At 42.9% G+C, this 23,160-nt stretch overlaps 1 protein-coding gene and 1 long non-coding RNA gene across 2 annotated transcripts in view; one reads left to right on the top strand and one right to left on the bottom strand.

The window, feature by feature from the left end:
* LOC140226053 (uncharacterized) overlaps nt 1-23,160 on the bottom strand; it is an 89,278-nt gene that overhangs the window by 37,558 nt on the left and 28,560 nt on the right. The window contains exon 2 of the long non-coding RNA XR_011900873.1: nt 13,883-13,945. This is a non-coding gene — a long non-coding RNA (uncharacterized lncRNA). The remainder of the gene's footprint in view (nt 1-13,882; nt 13,946-23,160) is intronic.
* The window catches only part of LOC109033309 (proteasome adapter and scaffold protein ECM29), a 480,922-nt gene continuing 469,796 nt past the window's right edge, over nt 12,035-23,160 (top strand). The window contains exon 1 of the mRNA XM_072306334.1: nt 12,035-12,044. The gene's annotated coding sequence lies outside the window, so the exon portion shown is untranslated. The remainder of the gene's footprint in view (nt 12,045-23,160) is intronic.

Consider the following 23,160-nt stretch of genomic DNA (forward strand, 5'->3'; position numbering starts at 1 on the left):
AAAATTTTATTGAAGGAAGCCTCCGTTCGTTTTCATACTGCCACTAAAAATGTCCGAAAGACTCCTAGAAATCGGGTTGGATGATTAAAAATCGACTGATTTTATTTCAATTTCATAAGAGAGGCATTTTTCATTTTCATGCTAGGTTATTGTTAAGCAATACAGCGGTAAGTGCTATCTTCTGCAGGCTTTCATGGTTGCGTTTTGGATACACAACAAACTCATTTTCAAGTTAGAAATTGTCAGAAGAGGGCGGCGCTTTACTTGAAAGCACTGTTTTCAATGGCTCTCTGGAGAAACAGTGTCACTTACTGCTGTCTTGCCTAAAACTACGTCATTTTTTGCGCACTTACGGCTTTTTCATATGTCTCGTTTTGATATAATTAAGATGAATTTCGCTGTTTTAGCAATTTCAGTGATTTCATATAAAAGAATTTGGACGAAATTTGAAGGAAACTCGATTTCGAAAATTTGACACTTACTGCTCTCGTCACTATCACGGCAGCACTCATTGCAGACATAAGTCTGAGCCAGAAAAACCAAGCGTTTGCTAGATTAGGTAATATGCGTCATTTCTCCAAAATTATGAAATGGCAGCTCCAAACAAGAGATCTGATGCAGGAGACAGGGAACCTGACGAAGAGGCAACTGATGAGGAAGCGGTGAGGAGGCTGGGCAGGAGTGAGGGAAACCAATGGTTTCAAATTATTTTTAGGAAGCAGAATTCTGATCAATCGCAGGCAATGAGAATGGTGGGGGCAGGGATTGTCAGGGTGGTGAAAAATCAGCATTAAGAACTCGTGATTCTGACACATGGCTTACTTTTTTTCGGATCTCAGATCACGGTCAATGACTCAAAGTTGCATCTTCGTTCGCAAATATCGTGTACAGAATTCGTAAGATAATGGGTCACCTACAAGCCCAAAATTTTAAAACAATTATTACTAACACAGAATATAATCTACTGGCATCTCTGAATACTGTAATTCGAGTCCTACATCTTTATTTCAAAATGCGCATATTCTGAGAAAGTGGCTGAAATCCTTGGCCAACTCGGATTTTTCGGGAATGCCGCGCCACGATGGGAGTCTCTATAGATACATACATGTAATAAACAAAATAATGATGGACAATTGCATTTATATAATCACTAATCATGTGATCGTAACGTATGAAAAATCGAGGGTTTTGAACTTTGCTGAATGTGCTCGACGAAGAACAGCCTCCAAATACTGAAATAATTACGCGGTTTTCTGTGATGTTAAGCAATAAAATGTGGCAACACAGGTTTTTCTTTTTTTTTGGGGGGGGGGGGGAGGCTTCAATCCATAAACTTTTTGGAGGAAGGTTTTGAGCAGCTGCGTACATTTTCGGCCAAGTAATCTATTTCTGGTTTAAGATGAGTCGCCCTTTTTATGCCATTTTAAATAATGATGAAAAACAAGAAAATTCTAAGAATATCGTTTTGACTGTGAGCGCAAGGTTTGCCGTCAACGAGAATTGGCCAAAGTGACTATCTTACATCCTCGGTGAACGTACTTGAAGGAAAGTTTGCTCTTCCAATGATGGGACCGTTATGAAACAGCGCGTCGAAATAAGCCAAAAAACCCGCATTTTTCGCCAAAATCGGCCTTAAGTCTCATGTTTCGGCCAGTATTAGACCCCTAAATAGACCGAAAATGACCAAATCATGATCCATTTCGCAAAATTTAGACTTTAAATGAGCAAACAATCGTAGAATTGAAGAATTTCAGGGTATGGGCCCAACAACGGCCCTTATCGAAACCCCTCCCTTGGCAAATCCCTTAATATCAGTCATTTACCGGTCTGCGCCTCTAACTGGCAACAATGTCGGCAGCCATTTTCGATTCGGATGCTTAATTTTTTGTAGGGGTAAACATCTGATCTCCTATTCGAACTTCTTGACCCAAGAAACTTAATTTTGAACGTATTGTTTGTTACAGCTGCCCTAAATGGCAGTTTCACCGCCGTAAGACCGGTGGCCATTTTGGGCGTCATCTTTGATTTTAGGGCTTCTTGAGAGTCGCAGCGGAAAATGGACCTCATTTTCGGACTCTACGACCCTGAAAACCTGATAATTGATACCTCACAATGCATGTAGACCCGAAAAGGCCAATTATCCGTAAGAGGTATTTTTGGACGCCATCTTGGATTTTGGCCTGAAATTGACCTTTAGGCTAAATTTTGACTAGAAATTCGGATTCTACGATCAAAAATACATAAGAATCGACACCCGACACGACGTATTTGCAAACTTCAAATTTTTTTACCCCAAAACCGCCATTTTGGCCGCCATCTTGAATTGGGGGGGGGGTTTGTATGAAATTTGAGATGGCCATCATCGATTTTCTTTTTCTAGACATCAAAACGAAGAGATTGATGTATCACACAATATGCCTTCACGAATCTGCACACGGGAAGACGTATGCCCCCTGACTGTATAAATACAAGCTCATGTGAAACGGTGAAAAATATAATGGTCGGAAATAGTCAAACAGTTCATGTTGAGGATGGAGGGGGAAAAACTGATTTAAGTTCGCTAGCCTCCAGGCGCACGCCTAAGTATGCAAATGCTGATAAGTGCCTACGACATATTTTCATCTTCGTTCACTCAAGACGATTCTCTCTCGGAAGCCCTTTTTTAGTAAAAACGGGGCTTTTCCTGCTTAAATCACAGCTTGGAGTAGAGAGCGGAAATAATTTTTTTCAACCGTGAAGGAAATCTGTACCGATGAATTCATACTCAATTCGTGATATTTTTGAAAAAGATGTTCATTTCGAAGATGATTCTTTTGTCAATTTGTGCTTTATTTACTTGTTATTGATCAATGCATTTTTTCGCTCAGGCGCAATTTTGTTGCAAAAAAAATTATCAATTAGGGTCGGTTGGGGGTAATTCTGGACGATTTTGACACTTGAAACCTAATTTCTACTTTGACAATTGGTTTGGACCAGTCGAACTGATTGAATTCACCACTTTTTTTAATCACCTAGTTCTTCATATTGTGGAGAGCTAGTTAAGCTAGTTTTTGTTGGAAAAAATGTTGTTCAAATTTTTTTGAGAATTATTTTGTAGGGTCCGGAATTACCCCGTTGCATACGGAATTACCCTACCCGCAATGGGGTAATTCCGGATGTGCATCATGAAGGTTGAAATATCGAGGTTAGAGAATTTTCGCGCTATCATGTTGTTGCCAACGTTCAGTTGGTCACTCTGAGTGATTGGGTTCTCAGTTTTTGTTTGTTTACAAGTGATAACGGGAGTTACCGTGAATAATCAAATTATAAAACGAATAACTTCCTTCTTTCTCGAATTTGATAATGTCATCTATGCTCGTGGGAAATCGAACGTTCGAGAAATCGTAACGATTAAACAGATCTAAATATTTTTTCAGGCGTTGTTTATTTTTCTCTTCCAGTGGGAGGAACTTTACCAACATTGCGTCCAGGAAACAATCGTTTAATTCACCGTTATTTACATGAACAACATGTTTCGTCGAAAATGGCACCTTAACGTACGTGCCTCCTCGATGTAAAGCGTAATAGCAGTTGACACGTAGCTCTATACCCTGTATCTTCTTCAGCACCCACCCGGATCCGTTCATGTGAAAATCGAATGACTCTTTATTGATCTTGGCCCTGAACTTTTCATAATATCCGTCCGGATCCGTTGACGCGAAAACAGCTTCATTTTTAGTCTTAAACTTTTTCAACTGCATTCCTTCCTTGTTCTTATCGTCAGCTTTCTCATATTCAGCGTAAACTAGTATATTAACCTTCAATGCCTCGCCGGTGAGTTCTTCTTTAATTTTTCCAATCACGGGGTCTTTAGCTGGTGTTAAGTAGTCATCGATGATCGAGATTCGTGATGAAAAATGTTTTCAATCTGCTTTGACAAGCAGTCTCGACTTGAACTATCGGTCATTTTGTCTCAAACAACTTTCTTATGTGACTTGCAGATTCTTCATGTTTTTCTCTTTTATCGTATGAGATCTTGCATGTGTCACAATATTCTTGATTCTCATCGTCGTCGTCGTCGTTGGCGGCGGCGGCAGGTGATAAGGCGTCTTTTATGGTGGACATCTTTTCAATATGTTCGGGAGATTGCCCATGATTCTCTCCCTCCGTGAGACTTGCAAGTTTCGTCGAGCTGATTTATACCCGGATTTCGCGTTTCAATCGTTCTCCAAGACGAGTGCCCGGTCTGCAGTACCTGTGGTCGCCCGGCAAGTGTAGTTCGAACGGTAGTGAATTAATCAGCGAGTTTAACGGTCCACGTCCTCGATTGGTTCTGCTGCAAGTTATAAATCTTCCCGGTGACATACTCTGACAAAAATATGTATACTATTTATACGCAGAAGTAGAAAATGACTGTCCGATAAAATAGGGAACGAATACGATGCGACTCGTCAAGCAAAGAAAGTCACTGCGAGTCCCAAACCTCGACAAACGGAAGAAGCAAAATGAAAACCGACGACAACGACGACGACGCAGTAAACTCTGTCACCGGACAGCATCCCTTGCATTATGTTTGCGGACTGTCCAACTGCGATAAAACAAACTTTATGGTTTACTTGCTACAACATCCGAACGGATTGAAGTTCCGCAACGTGTACTTGTACTCCGTTCCAACCCAAGTACGAGGAACTTCGTCAGATATTCGACGGAATCGACGGTCTCGGACACAACGTCTATTCGAATACGGTCGAGATTGTTCCACCTAACGATGCCGCAACGGAATCGGTCTTTATTTTCGATGATGTCGCCAGTGACAAACAAAATGCGATGCGGGATTATTTCAGTATGGGAAGGCACAGCTCAGTCGATAGTTCCTACTTGTGTCAAACTTATTCTCGCATACCGAAACAATTGATTCGCGATAACGCTAACCTGCTCGTAGTTTTTTTTTGTAAGATTGCTGATCTTACAATCGTCTAACTAAAATAGTAGCAGCGAAACAGCATTTGAATCGAGAGAGTTGACGACTACGTCGACGATAATTATCATGTCGGCAGAGAAACGTGGGATCGTCGAGGAGTTACATAAACCTGCAAGACGGAACTATCCGCGTCGTAAAGTAGGGATTCTCGGGTTGTTCGATTTATGGCAAGCCGATCTCGTCGAGATACAACCGTACGTCTCGGTCAACAAAGGAAACAGTCCTTCTCACGGTCATCGACGCTTGCTCGAAAAAGGCGTGGGCCAAACCACTCAAATCGAAAACGGCCACGGATGTCACTGATGTCATGCAACGCGTTCTCAAAACAGCCGGAAAGTCACCGAAACATTTACAAGTCGATATGGGCTCGGAATTCTACAACTCCAAATGTCAAGCATAGGTAGATGAAGCATCACAAGATCAATATGTACAGGTCAAACTCGACGACCAAAGCCTCTATTGTGGAGCGATTCAACCGAACGCTCAAAACTAAGATGTGGAAAGAGTTTAGCGCGCAAGGATTGTACAAGTGGGTAGATCTATTACCGAAACTCATCCGTGAATATAACGGGAGCGTTCATCGCACCATCGGGATGAAACCAATCGATGTCACTGAAAATGATGTACCAATGATCCTGCAAAAGCTTCGTGGGCCGCCGCTGACTAAAACCGAAAAGAGACGTCTGGTCAGATGAAATCTACAAGTCGGTGATCACGTCCGGATCATGAGACTCACAGTCATGTTTGAGAAAGGATACACATCAAACTGGAGCATGGAAAGTTTCAAGATTGTCAGTGTTAATCCGACCGTTCCGATCACATACGATCGGAAAGACGCGCACAATACGATCATCAAAGGAAAATTCTACTGCGAAGAACTGCAACTCACCAACTATAAGGATACGTATCTTGTGGAAAAAATTCTGCGCCGCAAGAAAAACCAGGCGTTTGTCAAATGGTTGGGTCTGGCCGCGAGTCACAACAATTGGATCGACAGTAAAGATTAAGTGTAAACTAGCTGCTCTGGGCGCCCTACGGGCGCTCTCCACAGCTAGCAATGGTGGTGCAGTAGCGTAATTGGAATCGGAGCAGTTAGTTGAATCTATTTAATAATGATGAATAAAATGTCTGTAACAATACGTGTTGATAGCAATACGTAACACTGCAGTTAATAAGTCAGGGTCAGTCAAGCCGCAGAGAATAAGATGCCAGGATATCAAGAAGCTGTGAAGTGGAGCAGCCGAGGGATTGCGAAGGAATGTGGGTGGCGAGTGACGAACGACGATGCGACCCAAACCTCCTTCTTTGAAGTTGGTGGGAGAAGAGCTATACGAAAGAAAACGGAGATAGCCGAAAGAACGTGGCGGGAGGGGTGGCTGAGACCGTACATAGTTGGTCTGAACAAGTTTAAATTTTTTGACGAGTCACAAGGAAAAACTCTTCAGGTTCTTGAAATAGAGTGTCTACTGAGTCATTTAAGCCAAAAAGAAAAAAATTCTGTCGAGCTCCTGGAAAATAAAGTCAATTTAAAGGTATTTTCGGGCTAAAATAGCCAAATTACCCATATTATGCCCATATACAGGGTTATTCAAAAGTTACGCACCACTGGCCATAACTTTAGTTCTAATTATGATATCGATTTGCGGTTTGTGGCGTCCTTCCTCATATCGAGGGGGAAGCTTTTTGAGGTACTTTTCAGTTCTTCAACCCCCCAGGGGGAGGGGGGCGGGGGACAACTCAAAAATTTCAAATGGCAACCCCCATCATGTGATACATCGTTAGAAAGAGCATAAAAAAGAAAATTTTAGGCGCAAACCAGAAGTCGATCCGACCCCCCTATCAAAAGTTAGGGGGGTCCAAAGGTTATTTAGGAGGTCCGTACCTTCAATTTTTAGAGTAGCTTCGGCGGCTCTTGGACATACCGTTTCTCTTTTCACAGAGTCCTCGAATACTCCAAGTCTGATACCGAAGTCTTCATATTGCCCCCGGGCCACCACAGCCCCCCCGTAGGGGAGGATGGGCCTGTTACAATGAAACATTGCATGAAAATGCGAAAAGTCACAGAACAGCTTCAAACTTAGCATCAAATCCGAGTGGAACTTCTTGCCAATGTTAACGCAAACGCAGCCTGCGACTTTAAAGTGAGTTTTCAAAACTCTTAGCCCCCGGGGGGCTGGTAAGAACCGGGGCATCATTTCTGGCGAATTTCCCGGTTCTTACCAGCTCTGCAACGAGAAAAGAGGGGGGCAGCGGGGGTTTTATGGATGTTTCCGGCCTTAAAGTGGGCGGCAGTCCCTACATTGCAGATCTCCGACTGGTCGCAACGTTTCAAGGGTTCTCGTCAAGTTCTACAGTGGTTTCGGGCATCATTTCTGGCGATTTTCCCGGTTTTTACCCGCTCTGCAACCAAAAATGAGGGGGGCAGGGGGCTAAGAGTTTTGAAAACTCACTTTAAAGTCGCAGGCTGCGTTTGCGTTAACATTGGCAAGAAGTTCCACTCGGATTTGATGCTAAGTTTGAAGCTCTTCTGTGACTTTCCGCATTTTCATGCAATGTTTCATTGTAACAGGCCCATCCCTCCCTACGGGGGGGCTGTGGTGGCCCGGGGGCAATATGAAGACTTCGGTATCAGACTTGGAGTATTCGAGGACTCTGTGAAAAGAAAAACGGTATGTCCAAGAGCCGCCGAAGCTACTCTAAAAAATGAAGGTACGGACCTCCTAAATAACCTTTGGACCCCCCTAACTTTAGATAGGGGGGTCGGATCGACTTCCGGTTTGCGCCAAAAATTTTCTTTTTTCATGCTCTTTCTAACGATGTATCACATGATGGGGGTTGCCATTTGAAATTTTTGACTTGCCCCCCGGCCCCCTCCCCCTGGGGGGGTGAAGAACTGGAAAGTACCTCAAAAAGCTTCCCCCTCGATATGAGGAAGGACGCCACAAACCGCAAATCGATATCATAATTAGAACTAAAGTTATGGCCAGTGGTGCGTAACTTTTGAATAACCCTGTATAATGCCCGTCATATCATTTAAAAAAAATTTTCTTCCTGGATATAATGCCCAAGTTTCTTAAACATGCATATTTTAAGCCTCCGAATACTTAAAATACCAATTTTAACCAAATGGTGAATTTTGGGGGCCTAAAATGAGCCCTTTGAGCCAAAAATTGCATACATTTTCGAAAAATTCGGATTTTCATGGGGATTTTTTTTTTTTAAATGGTTGTTTTTTCTACAGTCGTCAGTGAGTATTTCTGAAGGGCATTTCCGATTACATAATTGACATTTTGACTGTTCAGGTGAAGGGGGAGGAGGGCATCAGGCTTTGCTTTGCCTTTCTCACAGTTTCTAGAAGCTTGAAAATTCCCTATTACATTGGAAATCCAAAATATCCCTTTTTAATTCATTAATTGCTGCTTCTGATATTATGAAATATGCAGCAGGAGTTACTGCCCACCCCCCCCCCTCCTCCTCTCTACGAGATGCATGTAAACCTTGATCTTACTGCGCGCGCTACCGGATCCTTGCTTTTCGCGTGATGGCAGTCCGTTGTATAGCAGACCCGGGCATTTGCAATAAAACATGTGGCGGTCTTTAGCATTACATATAAATGGACATGTTTATGTTGCAAATGCCCGGGTCTACTATACAGCGGACTGCCATCACGCGAAAAGCAAGGATCCGGTAGCGCGCTCAGTAAGATCAAGGTTTACATGTATCTCGTAGGGAGGAGAAGGGGGGTGGGCAGTAACTCCTGCTGCATATTTCATAATATCAGAAGCAGCAATTAATGAATTAAAAAGGGATATTTTGGACTTCCAATATAATAGGGAATTTTCAAGCGTTTCTAGAAACTGTGAGAAAGGCAAAGCAAAGCCTGATGCCCTCCTCCCCCTTCACCTGAACAGTCAAAATGTCAATTATGTAATCGGAAATGCCCTTCAGAATTACTCATTGACGACTGTAGAAAAAGCAACCATTTTAAAAAAAATCCCCATAAAATCCAAATTTTTCGAAAATGTATGCAATTTTTGGCTCAGAGGGCTCATTTTAGGCCCCCAAAATTCACCATTTGGTTAAAATTGGTAGTTTAAGTATTCGGAGGCTTAAGATATGCATGTTTAAGAAACTTGGGCATTATATCCAGGAAGAAAATTTTTTTTAAATGATATGACGGACATTATATACAGGGTGATCCAAAAGTCCCTTCCACCCCCTCTAACTTTTTACCTAATTGAGATAAACATTTGAAACTTGGGGGACATTCCTAGGTCAAAGGAAGCTACTTTTTGGCCTCCCTAAAATTTTCAGGGGGGCCCCCCTTGGGGGGGCAACGGCCCCCAACTTTAAATTTTCAAATGGGAAGACCCCCTTTGTGATAGCTCGTTCGAAAGAGCATAAAAAAAGAAAACTTTTCGCGCAAACCCGAAGTCAATATCTCAAACCGTTTCAAAATGGCGGCCGGTTAAAGTTCAAAATGGCCGAAATTTCACACCGGTTATTTGTCGATGGATTTGCGCGAAAATCGGTATGAAGGGGTATTCTGACACGAGAAAAACAAATTTGACGTTAGATTTTCAAAAAAACTAAAATTTCCAAAATGGCCGCCGGTTAAAGTTTAAGATGGCCGAAAATTTTCACCTTGGTTTTTTCCTGATGGATTTGCCAAAAACTTGGATTTTGAGAGTATTTTGGCATAAGATAAACAAACTTGAACTTAGATTTCTAAAAAAATAAATTTTTGGTCATTTTGAACTTTAACCGGCGGCCATTTTGGAAATTTCGGTTTTTTGAAAATCTAACGTCAAATTCGTTTTTCTCGTGTCAAAATACCCCAACATACCGATTTTCGCGCAAATCCATGTGCAAATAGCAGAGGTGCCAATTTTCGGCCATTTTGAACTTTAACCGGCCGCCATTTTGAAACGGTTTGAGATATTGACTTCGGGTTTGCGCGAAAAGTTTTCTTTTTTTATGCTCTTTCGAACGAGCTATCACAAAGGGGGTCTTCCCATTTGAAAATTTAAAGTTGGGGGCCGTTCCCCCCCCCTCCCCCAAGGGGGGCCCCCCTGAAAATTTTAGGGGGGGCCGAAAAGTAGCTTCCTTTGACCTAGGAATATCCCCCAAGTTTCAAATCTTTATCTCAATTAGGTAAAAAGTTAGAGGGGGTGGAAGGGACTTTTGGATCACCCTGTATGGGCTTAATATGGGTAATTTGGCTATTTTAGCCCGAAAATACCTTTAGAGCGACTTTACTTTCTAGGAGCTCGACAGAATTTTTTTCTTTTTGGCTTAAATGACTCAGTAGACACTCTACTTCAAGAACCAACCTGAAGAGTTTTTGCTTTTGACTCGTCAAAAAATTCAAACTTGTTCAGACCAACTGTGGGGGGTACCTAGGGACGGGCAGGCAGGTAGCGGCCGGACGACCGCTCGAAACTGCTGAACTTTACTCGTCGATAAAAGTAAGAAAATTTGAGAAAATCGAAAAAACAATTACAGCCTGCAAATCTACAGACCAGAAGCTTTCATTTAAAAAAACCCCATGCAAATCGGTCCAGTGGTTCTCTCAACGTTAATGTCCCACAATTCGGACTTTAGTCTGAATTAATGGGAGAAAATTTGAGCCCAGCTAAACTTCACTCGTCGATAAGAGTAAGAAAATTTGAGAAAATCGAAAAAACGATCACAGCCTGCAAATCTACAGATCAGAGGCTTTCATTTATAACAAAAATCATGCAAATCGGTCCGGTGGTTCTCTCAAAGTTAACGTCCAAAGATTCGGAACTTTGCATTTTAATATATAGGATAGTATTCATTCTTTTCTCAGTATCGTAAGGGAGAAATCATGAACGATAAAATAATTCTCATCGCCATCATCGTTGTTGGAGTGCATTGCACAGTGGTGGAAAACTCATCCGAAACAAACATCAGAATGTGCCCGATGTATCCGGAAATCAAATGCGCACCTTCTACCTTGACGGATGTTCTTCTATTCATCTTAAGTTTACTGGCGCTCATTTTTTCCGTTCCGTATATGCACTCCAAGTACCTATCATCCGACTGCAAATTCCGTTCCACCAGGATGGCCCGTGAGAAAAACAATCGGAAAGTCGATGATATAAGTGTCGATCTAAAGTTCGGTGAAGGAGAAGGGATCTATGTTTGTGGTTGAAAACCCTAACGTTTTATAACGCTGACGTTTTTAAACATGGACGTTTTTAAACATGTACGTTTTTAAACACGAACGTTTTCAATGCGTACGTTTTTAAACAAGAACGTTTTTAAACGGTAATAATAACTTTCCAAGAAAAAAAAAAACATTTTTTTTTATTCATCACACTGAACATTCCAATAACCAAACCCTGTTGCTTATTCCAAAACACAAGGTTCCGATACACATCTCCAAGCGCTCTGATACACACCAATCAGCCACTAAAAATTAAAATTCCCGAATCAGACCCTACTCTCCAGTCTCCGATACCAGACCTATCTCGGAGGAGATGGTCTATTGTTGCCGAAATTTTACAAGTCCGAAATTCAGAATTTGTTCACAATCTGACAACAATATAAGGAGAAATTAATTTTTTTCTTGCGCCATCTGGCAACACTGTAAAAATTCGACGATTCCGAGTTTCACGGATAATTGAATCATTTATTTATGCACACCGTCCGGCAACGCTGTTGCATAATATCCAAGTTGAAGGGGCAGCGCACACGATTGCATAACCCGCAGAGTGAAGTGGCTACATGCAATACCTCACAATTTGAGGGCTTTTTAATGAATATTCATTGCATTTACAACACACTTCCACGGAGTTTGAAAAAATTTGGGAGGACAATTATGTCAAAAAAAGACAAAAAAGCAGAGGGACTGAGTTGAGATTTTATCCGGGTTCATAATTTCTGCCTGCCCGGCGAAAGACTGAAACTCTGTTTCTTGTGGAAATCATTCTTGCTTTCGAGTGAAAAATTACGTGAATTTTCAGAAAAACATATCTGCCAAGGCATCTTTGGCCGTTCATTTTTCGAAAATTTCAGGCTGAAATAGTAGAAATAGCAGATAATTACCCTTTGGTTATGCTGTCTCTCAGATCTGCCAGTTGGCAGTTTTTACCGAGAATTTTAAGATGGGTTAAAGCATTTTCGAAGGATGCACCAGGTTTTTGTCTGCGATTGAACAGAGTCAGTCTCTCGACCGTGACATTTAATTTAGGTTCAAAATGGCTTTTAAAGTTGGCAATGAGTGTCTTATGCTGGATGTTAGTTACTTCTACTTCGAAGGACATGAATATCGGCATGGCTTTTCTGCCCATACGTGTGAGTAGTAAAGCATTTTTACGGGTTTCAGTTTCCTTATCAAGACCTGCTGCTAATAAAAAGATGGTGAAATTAGCGTAGAATTCTTTCCATGCAACTGCCAAATCATCTTTGATGTTCACGGACGGACGTGTGCTCAAGTCAAAAGTTGACACTCGAGACTGTGACGAGGCATTTGATGATGTCTGTGATGAGCAGGAAGTATCTTTATCATCTTGCAGTGCCATTTTCACAGTTATGACAAAAGAATAGATGAGAGATATGTGATTGAATTATGAGAGAGCGCTCACAATTTGAGTCGATGATTGGCTGATAAGACGATAAGGACGTTAAGTGACTGACGTACGGATGAGCCTTTCAGTAATGGACTGATATCTTTCAAATCAAAATGACTGTATTGATTCGTAAAATTTCAGCAATACGTGGTAACTTGTGACAGTGACATAATGACACAAGACATTGAAAATAGACCTGGACTTGCAAAATTGACAGTATATCAAGACGATTGAGGTTATGACTTGACAGACCTGGACTTTGACGAGACAGATGTGGTTGTGATTGCTGACTTGACGGAGACTGAGTTGACATGACATAGATTTGACGGATTGACTGTGACGGAATTAAGTTGACTTGACAGACATGAAGTGATTTGACGTGACAGACATGGACTGATTTGACGTGTGATAGACCTGTACCTACTTTGACGAGACAGACTTGGATGCTCCTGACTGAGACGAGGAAGACTTGGACGTGATAGACTTTGACGATACTTGATTGAGATGACAGTGACGGATGTGACTGATTGTGACGATTGACTTGTATGTACTTTTCCGTACTAAAAATACTTGTATGTGTATTCAACCGTACTTTTATGATATTAACACGATATCTTGAGGGTATCAAAATTCTTGAATGATTTGAAAATTTTACATCCTCAAGAACATATTTTTGTCCACGCCTTAATTCATTGGATTTCCTCCGGATATCTCAAACGATCTTCTCCGAACATCTCAGTTTTATGCATGTATGCAAATATACAAGTACAGTTGAAATATGATTTTGAAAATACGTACTTTTCCATACATTTGCATATAATATTCCTTCCACGGAAACGATTGGTACCAGCAACAGATACCAGCAACATTTTTATGCGTACTATCCATTTCTGGCCTGTAGAAAGCTCTCCGATGAATTTTTTGGGGGCCTCGAGGTTCATTGTTGCCATTTTGGACCCATTTTAAGGGTTTTTTCAAATTTACTTAAGTCAAACTTGATTTAAACTAGAAACTGTGTACTTTTTAGGAAGGAATGAAAAAAAATGAATAGACGGATGTGCGTAACTTTTTTCCTACGTTGCCAAATTTTGGAGAAAATCGTTCCAAAGTGCCAAAAAATTGGATTGATTTTCATGTCGAAGGTTTTAGGAAGACGCTTACCTGCCGTCCGAGTTCTGGATCAATGTTCGTAACCCGAACTAAATCCAGCTTCATTGAGACACCAATCGCTGAGTTAATTGAATACTTACAGGAAATTGAACATTGAGAACTGTACATATAAGTAGGCCTACTCAATTTGCAAGTAGATGGAGCCTGTACTTACGGTTATTCTCATTCAAACAAAGCAACCCATCTATATCGCAACTGGGGTACAAAGGTTGATCGTCTGAAACAGATGGGAAATAAGATATACATTCTATACATATAAGAAGTATGTAACGTGCATAAGAGGAAAGGGTATATTGGCATATTCCTCTTACTCATTGTCAGCATAGCTCATCAAACTTAAACCATTTGTTTCAGAGAATTATCTTTAAATTCAAAACTGTTCTTTGGAAAACTGTTTCACACACACACACACACCCACCCTCACACAGAACACACACACACACACCCTCTCTCCCACACACACACACATCCTCTCTCTCACACACACACACACACACACACACACACACACACCCACACACACACACACACACACACACACACACACACACACATGTTTTCACATAGGTATACTACACTCGAGTATAATCCAATCTTCAAACGAAAGAAGTAAAAGGTCCATTTCACCAGCCCCCCCAGTAGAGAGAAAATGGCGACTTGAGGCCAGTAAATTATCCAACAGCGTTGCACGATTGTGCAGAAAAATAGGAATTAAATTACAGCGTTGTATAGGGATTATTGTACAATAAGGCAACGCTGTAAAAAGAAAGTATTGCATGTTGCCCCTTTAATATGCGGGTTATGCAATGGTGTAATAATGCCCCTTCATTTTTCGGGTTATGCAATGGTGTATTTTTCAAGATGGCGCAGCAGTGTTGCCGCGTGGTGCATGTAAATAAATGATTTATTTATTGGTGAAATTTTGCAACATTGCATTTTACAGTGTTGCCAGATGGGGCAAGAAGTTAGTTGATTTTTCCGTACACTGTTGCCAGATTGAGCAATAAATTCGGATTTCGGACTTGTAAAATTTTTCCGTTTTGGAAGACGAAATTTGAAACATTTTTGAGAAAACTTCTTCGTTTTTTAATATTTTAGACCTTTTAGACGTTGGTCTAAAAGGTCTAAAATGAAATTAGTTAATTTTTCGATATAATGTTGCCAGATTGTGCAAAAAATTTTCGGTTTCGAAAGACCGTATCTTGCAATATGAACCTGGTATCTGATACTGTAGATTAGGGTCTGATTCGGTAAAATTGAAAATTTTACCGAAAATCACCATCCTCCGATCCGTTGCGGACCGATGCGATTCTTTTCCATTATCGAAGATCGGAAAACTGTACGGATCGAATTTCGATACGACTTTTCGTTTTCGAGATTTCGGACTTGTAAAAATTTTCGGCTTCGGAAGACCGTATCTTGCAGTATGGGCCTGGTATCGGATACTGGAGAATAGGGTCTGATTCGGGAATTTCAATTTTTCAGTAGCGTGCGCTTGGAGATGCGTATCGGGAACCTTGTGTTATGGGAATGGATATTGCAATGTTCAGTTTGATGAATTAAAAATTTTTTATTATTTTTTATTGGATATTTACAGTTACAGTTTAAAAAACAGTTCGCGTTTAGAAAACGCACTAAAAACGTGAGGGTTGTCAACCACAAACATCGGATCCTTCTCCTTCTCCGAACTTTAAATCTACACTTATGTCATCGAGTTTCCGATTGTTATTTTTCCGGGCCATCCTGATGAAACGGAACTTGCAGTCGGATGAAAGGTACTTGGAGTACAGGTACGGTGCGGAGCAAATGAGCGCCAGTAAACTCAAGATGATTAGAAGAACATCCGTCAAGGTAGAGGGTGCGCATTTGATTTCCGACAGACAGGGCACATTGTTATGTTTGCTTCGGATGAGTTTTCCACCAGTGAGGATTTCACTCCAACAACAGCAATGATGATGGTGATGAGAATTATTTTATCAATCATGATTTCTTCCTGCGATACTGAGAAGAGAATGCATACTATTTATTCGAAATCCAACTGCTAGACCCGCTCTCCTCTCTCTCTTGTGTATAATACTACGCGAATTGCACTTAAAAGTTTTCCGTACAGTGTTGCCAGATTGTGCAATAAATTCGGATTTTCGGACTTGTAAAAATTTTCAATTTTGAGAGACTGTATCTTGCAGTATGGGTCGGTATCAGATACTGTAGATTAGGGTCTGATTCGGTAAAATTGAAAATTTTTCGGAAAATCACCCTCGTCCGATCCGCCGCGAACCGATGCGATTCTTTTAAGCTATTGAAGATCGGAAAACTGTACGGACCGAATTTCGATACGAGTTTTGGTTTTCGAGATTTCGGACTTGTAAAATTTTCGGCTTCGAAAGACCGTATCTTACAGTATGGGCCTGGTATCGGATATTGGAGATTAGGGTCTGATTCGGTAATTTCAAATTTTGTACTAGTGTGCGCTTGGAATGGATATTGCAATGTTCAGTTTGACGAATCAAAAATTTTTATTGGATATTTACAGTTACAGTTACAGTTTTAAACAGTCAGCGTTTAGAAAACGCAAACACGTTTCGAAAACGCAAACACGTTTCGAAAACGCAAACACGTTTAGAAAACGCAAACACGTTTCGAAAACGCAAACACGTTAGAGAACGCAAACACGTTTAGAAAACGCAAACACGTTTAGAAAACGCAAACAAGTTTCGAAAACGCAAACACGTTGCATATTATTTATACGAAATCCTTACTATCGATCCAACTATTGTGACTCGCGTCCAGACCCAACCATTTGACAAAGACCTGGTTTTTCTTGCGACGCAGAATTTTTTCCACCAGGAACGTATCTTTATAGTTGGTGGGTTGGAGTTCTTCGCGGTAGAATTTTCCTTTGATGATCGTATCGTGTGCGTCTTTCAGATCGTACGTGATCGGAACGGTGGGATTGACGCTGACAATCTTGAAAATTTCCGTGCTCCAATTCGGTGTGTATCCTTTCTCGAACATGGCTTTGAGTCTCGAGATCCGGACGTGATCACCGACATTCAGTTTTCGTCTGGCCAGACGTCTCTTTTCAATTTTACTCAGCGGCGGTCCACGAAGCTTTTGCAGGATCATCGGTACATCCTTTTCGGTGACATCGATTGGTTTCATCCCGATTGTGCGATGAACGCTCCCGTTATATTCACGGATGAGTTTCGGTAATAGATCTACCCACTTGTACGATCCTTGCGCGCTGAACTCTTTCCACATCTTCGTTTTGAGCGTTCGATTGAATCGCTCCACAATGGAGGCTTTGGTTGTCGAGTACGAGCTGTACATATTGATCTTGTGACGCTTCATCAATGCCTGACATTTGGAGTTGTAGAATTCCGAGCCCATATCGACTTGTAAATGTTTCGGTGACTTTCCGGCTGCTTTGAGAACGCGTTGCAGAGCATAAGTGACATCCGCGGCCGTTTTCGATTTGAGCGGTTCGGCCCACGCCTTTTTCGAGCACGCGTCGATGACGGTGAGGAGATATCTGTATCCTTTGTTGACCGAGGCGTACGGTTGCATCTCGACGAGATCGGCTTGCCATAAATCGAACAATCCGAGAATCCGTACTTTACGACGCGGATAGTTTCGTCGTGCAGGTTTATGTAGCTCCTCGACGATCCCACGTTTTTCTGCCGACATGATAATTACCGTCGACGTCGTCCGCTCTCTCGATTCAAATGCTGTTTCGATGCTACTATTTTAACCAGACGATTGTAAGATTGCTGAAGTTGGTGGATACGCTCCAGACAGTGTTGAGCTAATTTCATGGCTTCCTTCCACTTCCGTTCGGACCATTGTTTGTTCACCGCATCCTCATCGCTTTCGGGATCTTGCACTTGACGAATCCGTTTGTTCGATACGATATAATTTCCGTCGGAATCCAGTGAGAATCCGTCACCTTTTGGACCGCGGCGGAATTTCGATCGGCCAAAACCGTCCGTGTGACTCATCGCAACACTATTTTCCTTTCATTCGATTCACAACCTCTAGTTGACTGATTCTATTTTCCAGTCGTGATAATTTCGTCTCGAGTCGTTGCGCGATACTTTTGTATTCTTCCATTCTCTCCAAACAAAGCTGTGCTAAATTCATAGCTTCCGTCCACCTCGAGTCTGTCCATTGTTTGTTCACGGCGTCGGTATCCTCTTCGGGATCTTGCAGTTGTCGGATCCGTTTGTTGGATACGAGATAATTTCCGTCGGGATCCAGTAAGAAACCGTCTCCTTTGAGACCTTGCTTCGTGTTGCGAACGTAAGTCCCTTTCGATCTTCCAAACCGGTCGGTGTGACTCATTTTTGTGCGGAACCTATATTTAGTGGATGTAATCCGCTTCGCGAAGCTCTTCGACGATACTCAGAATTTCACGATCGTGATCGGTGTGACCAGCTTGTTTCGAAGCTACAAGTAAAACGAGACGTTGGACCAATTCGTTCGGATCGTCCCAATAGACGAGTTCCCGTTTCGCACGGTGAATTTTGATACCGGAGCCTTTCTTCAGTTTTTTACGCGATGACTTCCTCGTTGATCTCGGAGTAGATGTAGCGAACAAAGGTTTGATGAGATCGCGGTATTTTTGACTGCGGTTCGAGTTGGGTCTACCGTGTGGATGGTGATTCCTCCAATGCGCATTGGTGAGCGTAACTACTCGTTGGAAATTAGCACGATCATCTGCTGTGTAATTACGCGGATGTTTCTTGAAAATGAGCTCCAAGAACCGGGTGTCGGTTCGAACACCTCATCGCCACCGTCCAAGATTAGTCGTCCGTCCGAATCGAAACTTATGGTTCGGTTTCCGATAAGATAGTTTCCGTTGATCGCTTTCCGCACACCATACGTGGTATCGGATTGTTTCGGTTGTTTCTCCAGATCGTCCAAGTAGAACTGTACGTGCGGGGCAGTGATTGTGTTTCGAGAATCGACGTCGTCGTCTTCAGTGCGACTCGTTGTTTGTTCTTTACCCGTTGCATCTTGGAACGATTCATCATCATCATCATCATCCTCCTTTGAATCGTCATCATCATCATCATCGTTGTTTATATTTTTCGGTGATCCGAACGAAGCAAATAAACTATCAACAAACGTTGTTCCATCTTTCGTTTCCGATTTTGAAGCTTCGATCTTGGTTTTCTTTTCCTGAGGAGCAGCGACAAGTGCGGGAGTTGACGACGACGACACAGTTTTCTGCAACGCTGCGAGCGGATCTGTCAACGGTTTGAAAACTTTCTTCAACGTCACCTGAGCGTCCGCCTCTCCGGTGCGAATGGTATTTAACTTCCGTTTGATATCTTGACGGATTTTATCGATACTACCGTATTTCTGAGCGATCGTCGACAACGATAAGTTATCCATCTTGTTCAATAAAAGTATCGAAGCCTTTCCGGTACCTTCCCTCGTTCTTATTACTATCTTTATCGATGACTAAAAACCCGTACTTGTCCTGCCAGCACACCGAGCAGATGTGTCTGAAATCTTCGAACGTGAAATCTGTGTTGACGTGATCGTCGTAGATGTGTCGCAAGTTTGTATTGTCCTGTTTGAAAACTACGAGCAGGTTAGCGTTATCGCGAATCAATTGTTTCGGTATGCGAGAATACGTTTGACACAAGTAGAAACTATCGACCGAGCTGTGTCTTCCCATACTGAAATATTCCCGCATCGCATTTTGTTTGTCACAAGCGACATCATCGAAAATGAAGACCGAGTCTGATGCGGCATCGTTTGGTGGAACAATCTCGGCCGTGTCCGAATAGACGTTGTATCCGAGACCGTCGATTCCGTCGAATATCTGACGCAGTTCTTCGTACTTGGGTTGGAACGGTGTCTTGGAGTACAAGTACACGTTGCGGAACTTCAATCCGTTCGGATGTTGTAGCAAGCAAACCATCACGTTTGTTTTACCGCAGTTGGACGGTCCAACGACAATGCAACGGATACTGTTCGGTAACAGTTCACTGTGTCGTCGTCGTTGTCGTCGGTTTTCATTTTGCTTCTTCCGTTTGTCGAGGTTCCGGACTCGCAGTGACTTTCTTTGCTTGACGAGTCGCATCGTATTCGTTCCCTATTTTATCGGACAGTTATTTTTTACTTCTCCGTATAAATAGTATGGAGATTTTCGTCAGAGTATGTCACCGAGAAGAACATCAACTTGCAGCAAAACCAATCGAGGACGTGGACTGTTAAACTCGTTGATAAATTCACTACCGTTCGAACTACACTTACCGGGCGACTACAGGTACTGCGGACCGGGCACTCGCCTCGCAGAACGATTGAAACGCGGAGATCCGGGTATAAATCCGCTCGACGAAGCTTGCAAGTCCCACGACATCGCTTACAGTAAGACCAAAGACACCACCGAGAGGAACAAAGCCGATCTCATACTTGCCGACAGAGCTTGGGAACGTGTGAAAGCGTCCGACTCATCGTTGGGTGAAAGAGCGGCAGCATACGCCGTAACGAACGCTATGAAACTCAAAGCCAAACTCGGAATGGGTCTAAACAAGACGGTGGCAGCGAAAAAACCGAAACCTAAAGAAGAAGAAGAAGAGAGCGTCGAAGAAGACGAAACCGGTGGAGCGGTCGATCGAACGAATCTTGGCTCTCCCAAAGATGGGTGCCGGAGCGTCGAAGAAGAAACCGGCGGAGCGAATCTTGGCTATCCCGAAGACGGGTGCCGGAGTCAAGAATCTTCTGACGAGTATCGGTCTAGCCGCGCGAACAATCACACCGGTAGCGAAAATGATCAAGACGGTCATCGACGGATCTTTGAAGAAGAACGTACACCTCGGTGAAGGATTGTACTTGCGACCGTACCGTAAAGGTTACGGACTTTACTTGAGACCTTACCGTAAGAATTTAAACTGATCCGTGAGCTACCGCGCCGAGCGATGACGGATGTTGAGTTGAGAATCGCTGCGACAGAACAATTACGAATCCCGCATTTCCGCGGTGTGTTCATGATCGATGAATTGGCGACCAAGAAACCCAAACGTCCCGAGTGCGGTATCATCAATCTGGACCGAAGCGATGGAGCCGGTACACATTGGACAGCATACCGGATTTCAAAGAGCGGCAATGCATTGTACTACGACAGCTTCGGTGATTTACCACCACCCGTTGAAATTACGCGATACATTTTACGCTCACGCGGTAGCTCAACGACGACAATAGGATACAATTATGATAGCGAACAAAATTTCAACTCGAGCGTCTGCGGGAAACGATGTTTAGAATGGCTCGTACAAACCAGGAATATATAGTATTTTCGAAACCCGAATATGGAAACTCAGAAAAGATGTCACACGTTCATGTTGACGGGGAGGAGCAACGTTCTCGAGTTTGCACTGCCTAGACCTCTCGAGTTGTTCGGACCTTGCGAGATCGGTCTGACGGGTTTTGTAACTTATTATTCCATCCCGAACATCGACATAACGAACAGACTGCTTTTCTACTCCGAGAGCCCTGAAGAGAATTACTCGGCAATTTCGTTCCCGATCGGAGCCTACGAGATCGAGGGTATACAAGAATACTTGCAGGGAGATCTTGGCGGAGCGGAAGCTATCAAACTCAAAGCGAACAACGCTACGCTTAAAGTAAGCATCAAATCCAAGTACTGGATCGATTTCCGCAGACCCGGCACTTTACGTAAGGTGCTCGGATTCGGAAAGCGTCTCTTGGCACCGGACGAATGGCACGAAGCTGACTATCGCGTCAACATCTCACCTGTAAACATGATATGCATCGAATGCAGCATCGCCGACGGTGGATACGTGAACGGGGTGCGCGGACATCACATTTATGCGTTTGCTCCCGATATCGAACCAGGATTCAAAATGGTAGAGCAACCGTCGACGATTCATTACTACCCCGTCTTGGGTGATAAGATCCAACGTTTGCTCGTTAATATAGTAGACCAACAAGGAAGAGCGATCAATTTCGGTGGTGAAGAAGTGACAGTGCGACTGCACGTGAGACCGGTAACTTATGGGTAAACGAAGGATCCAGAACGACGATACGTTCCTAAATTCTCTCGCATATAATAGTATTGATAATCCACGGACTAGTAGTCAACAGCAGCAACAGCAGCAGAGGAAAACTTTGAGCGAATATTCCAAGAGGGCTCTCACACAACTCGGATTCGTGGTGAAAAATCCGAAATAAGAACGAGATGGAAGCTTGGCGACAAGAGATCATCGAATACGAATACATCCGTTTCGGTCCGGTCGACGAACGGCGTGGAAACAACGATTCGATCCGGTTCACCCCCGATACCCCCGGTCTGATCACCGTGCCTCAAGATTCGAGGATCTTCATGCGTTTAGAAGTGAAACTCGAGAAAAATCCTGGAGCCGCCGCAGATGCTGCGAAACCTAAAGTCAAGTGGGCTAACAATTATCCCCTGCACTTGTTCGACCGTATGCAGTACAAAGTGAACGGGACGGAAATCGATAGCATGCAGTGTGTCGGAGTGACATCGACCGTGAAAAATTATCTCACATACACTAGAGCGGAAACCGCGGGACTCGCAACTGCCGGGTTTTGTGACATCTCTTCTTCATGGGCCGAATGGGATATGACAACGTTGGATGAAACTCAGTGCGCCGTCGTTCCGTTGTCTTCACTCAGCGGATTCGCAGTACATTTCAAAGACGTTCTAGTCAGATGCTCGCAAGAGTTGATCCTAGTGCGCAGTGGTACGGATAAGAATGCATATTATATCACCGACGCGGCGACCGCGGACGGTTACACCATTAAATTTAAAATAATCGAAATCTATTGGGAGATTCCCGTCGTCAAATTCACATTGGAACTGGAAAAACAAATCTTGCTCAAGATGAAGAAGAACGACAAGATGAGTTTCGGATACATGAATTGGGAATCGCACGACATCCCTGGGATTTTTCCGACCAAGACGTTCAAATGGAGCGTAAGAACAACCAGCAGGCACAAGCCCAAATTCGTGGTGTTGGTATTTCAAACGGATCGACGGGACAATCACCTGAAGGATTCCTCTCGTTTCGACCATGTAAATGTGCGCTCGGTCAGCGTTCAAATCGGTGAGCGTCGGTTTCCTCAAGTTGATACGATCTACGATTTCCCGACTATGGATTATAATCACGCCTACCTGAACTACACCGATTTTATGAGAGACTACTGGAAAGGTGAGAAACTCTGCGAGCCAGCTATGTTGTTTGAAAATTTCAAAGATCGCGCGATTTTTGTCATCAAATGCGTTCGAAGATCTAAAAACAGCTCCGGTAGATATCACGTTGACCGTTGTGGTAAAAGAGAATTTCCCGGCCAACACTACAGCCCAAGTGATTCTGATCACACCTGTGAAGTATTCGTACGAACTATTGCACGGAACCGTGAGGCAATTGGATTGAT

This window comes from Bemisia tabaci, chromosome 1, assembly GCF_918797505.1.
Source record: "Bemisia tabaci chromosome 1, PGI_BMITA_v3".
NCBI lineage: Eukaryota > Metazoa > Arthropoda > Insecta > Hemiptera > Aleyrodidae > Bemisia > Bemisia tabaci.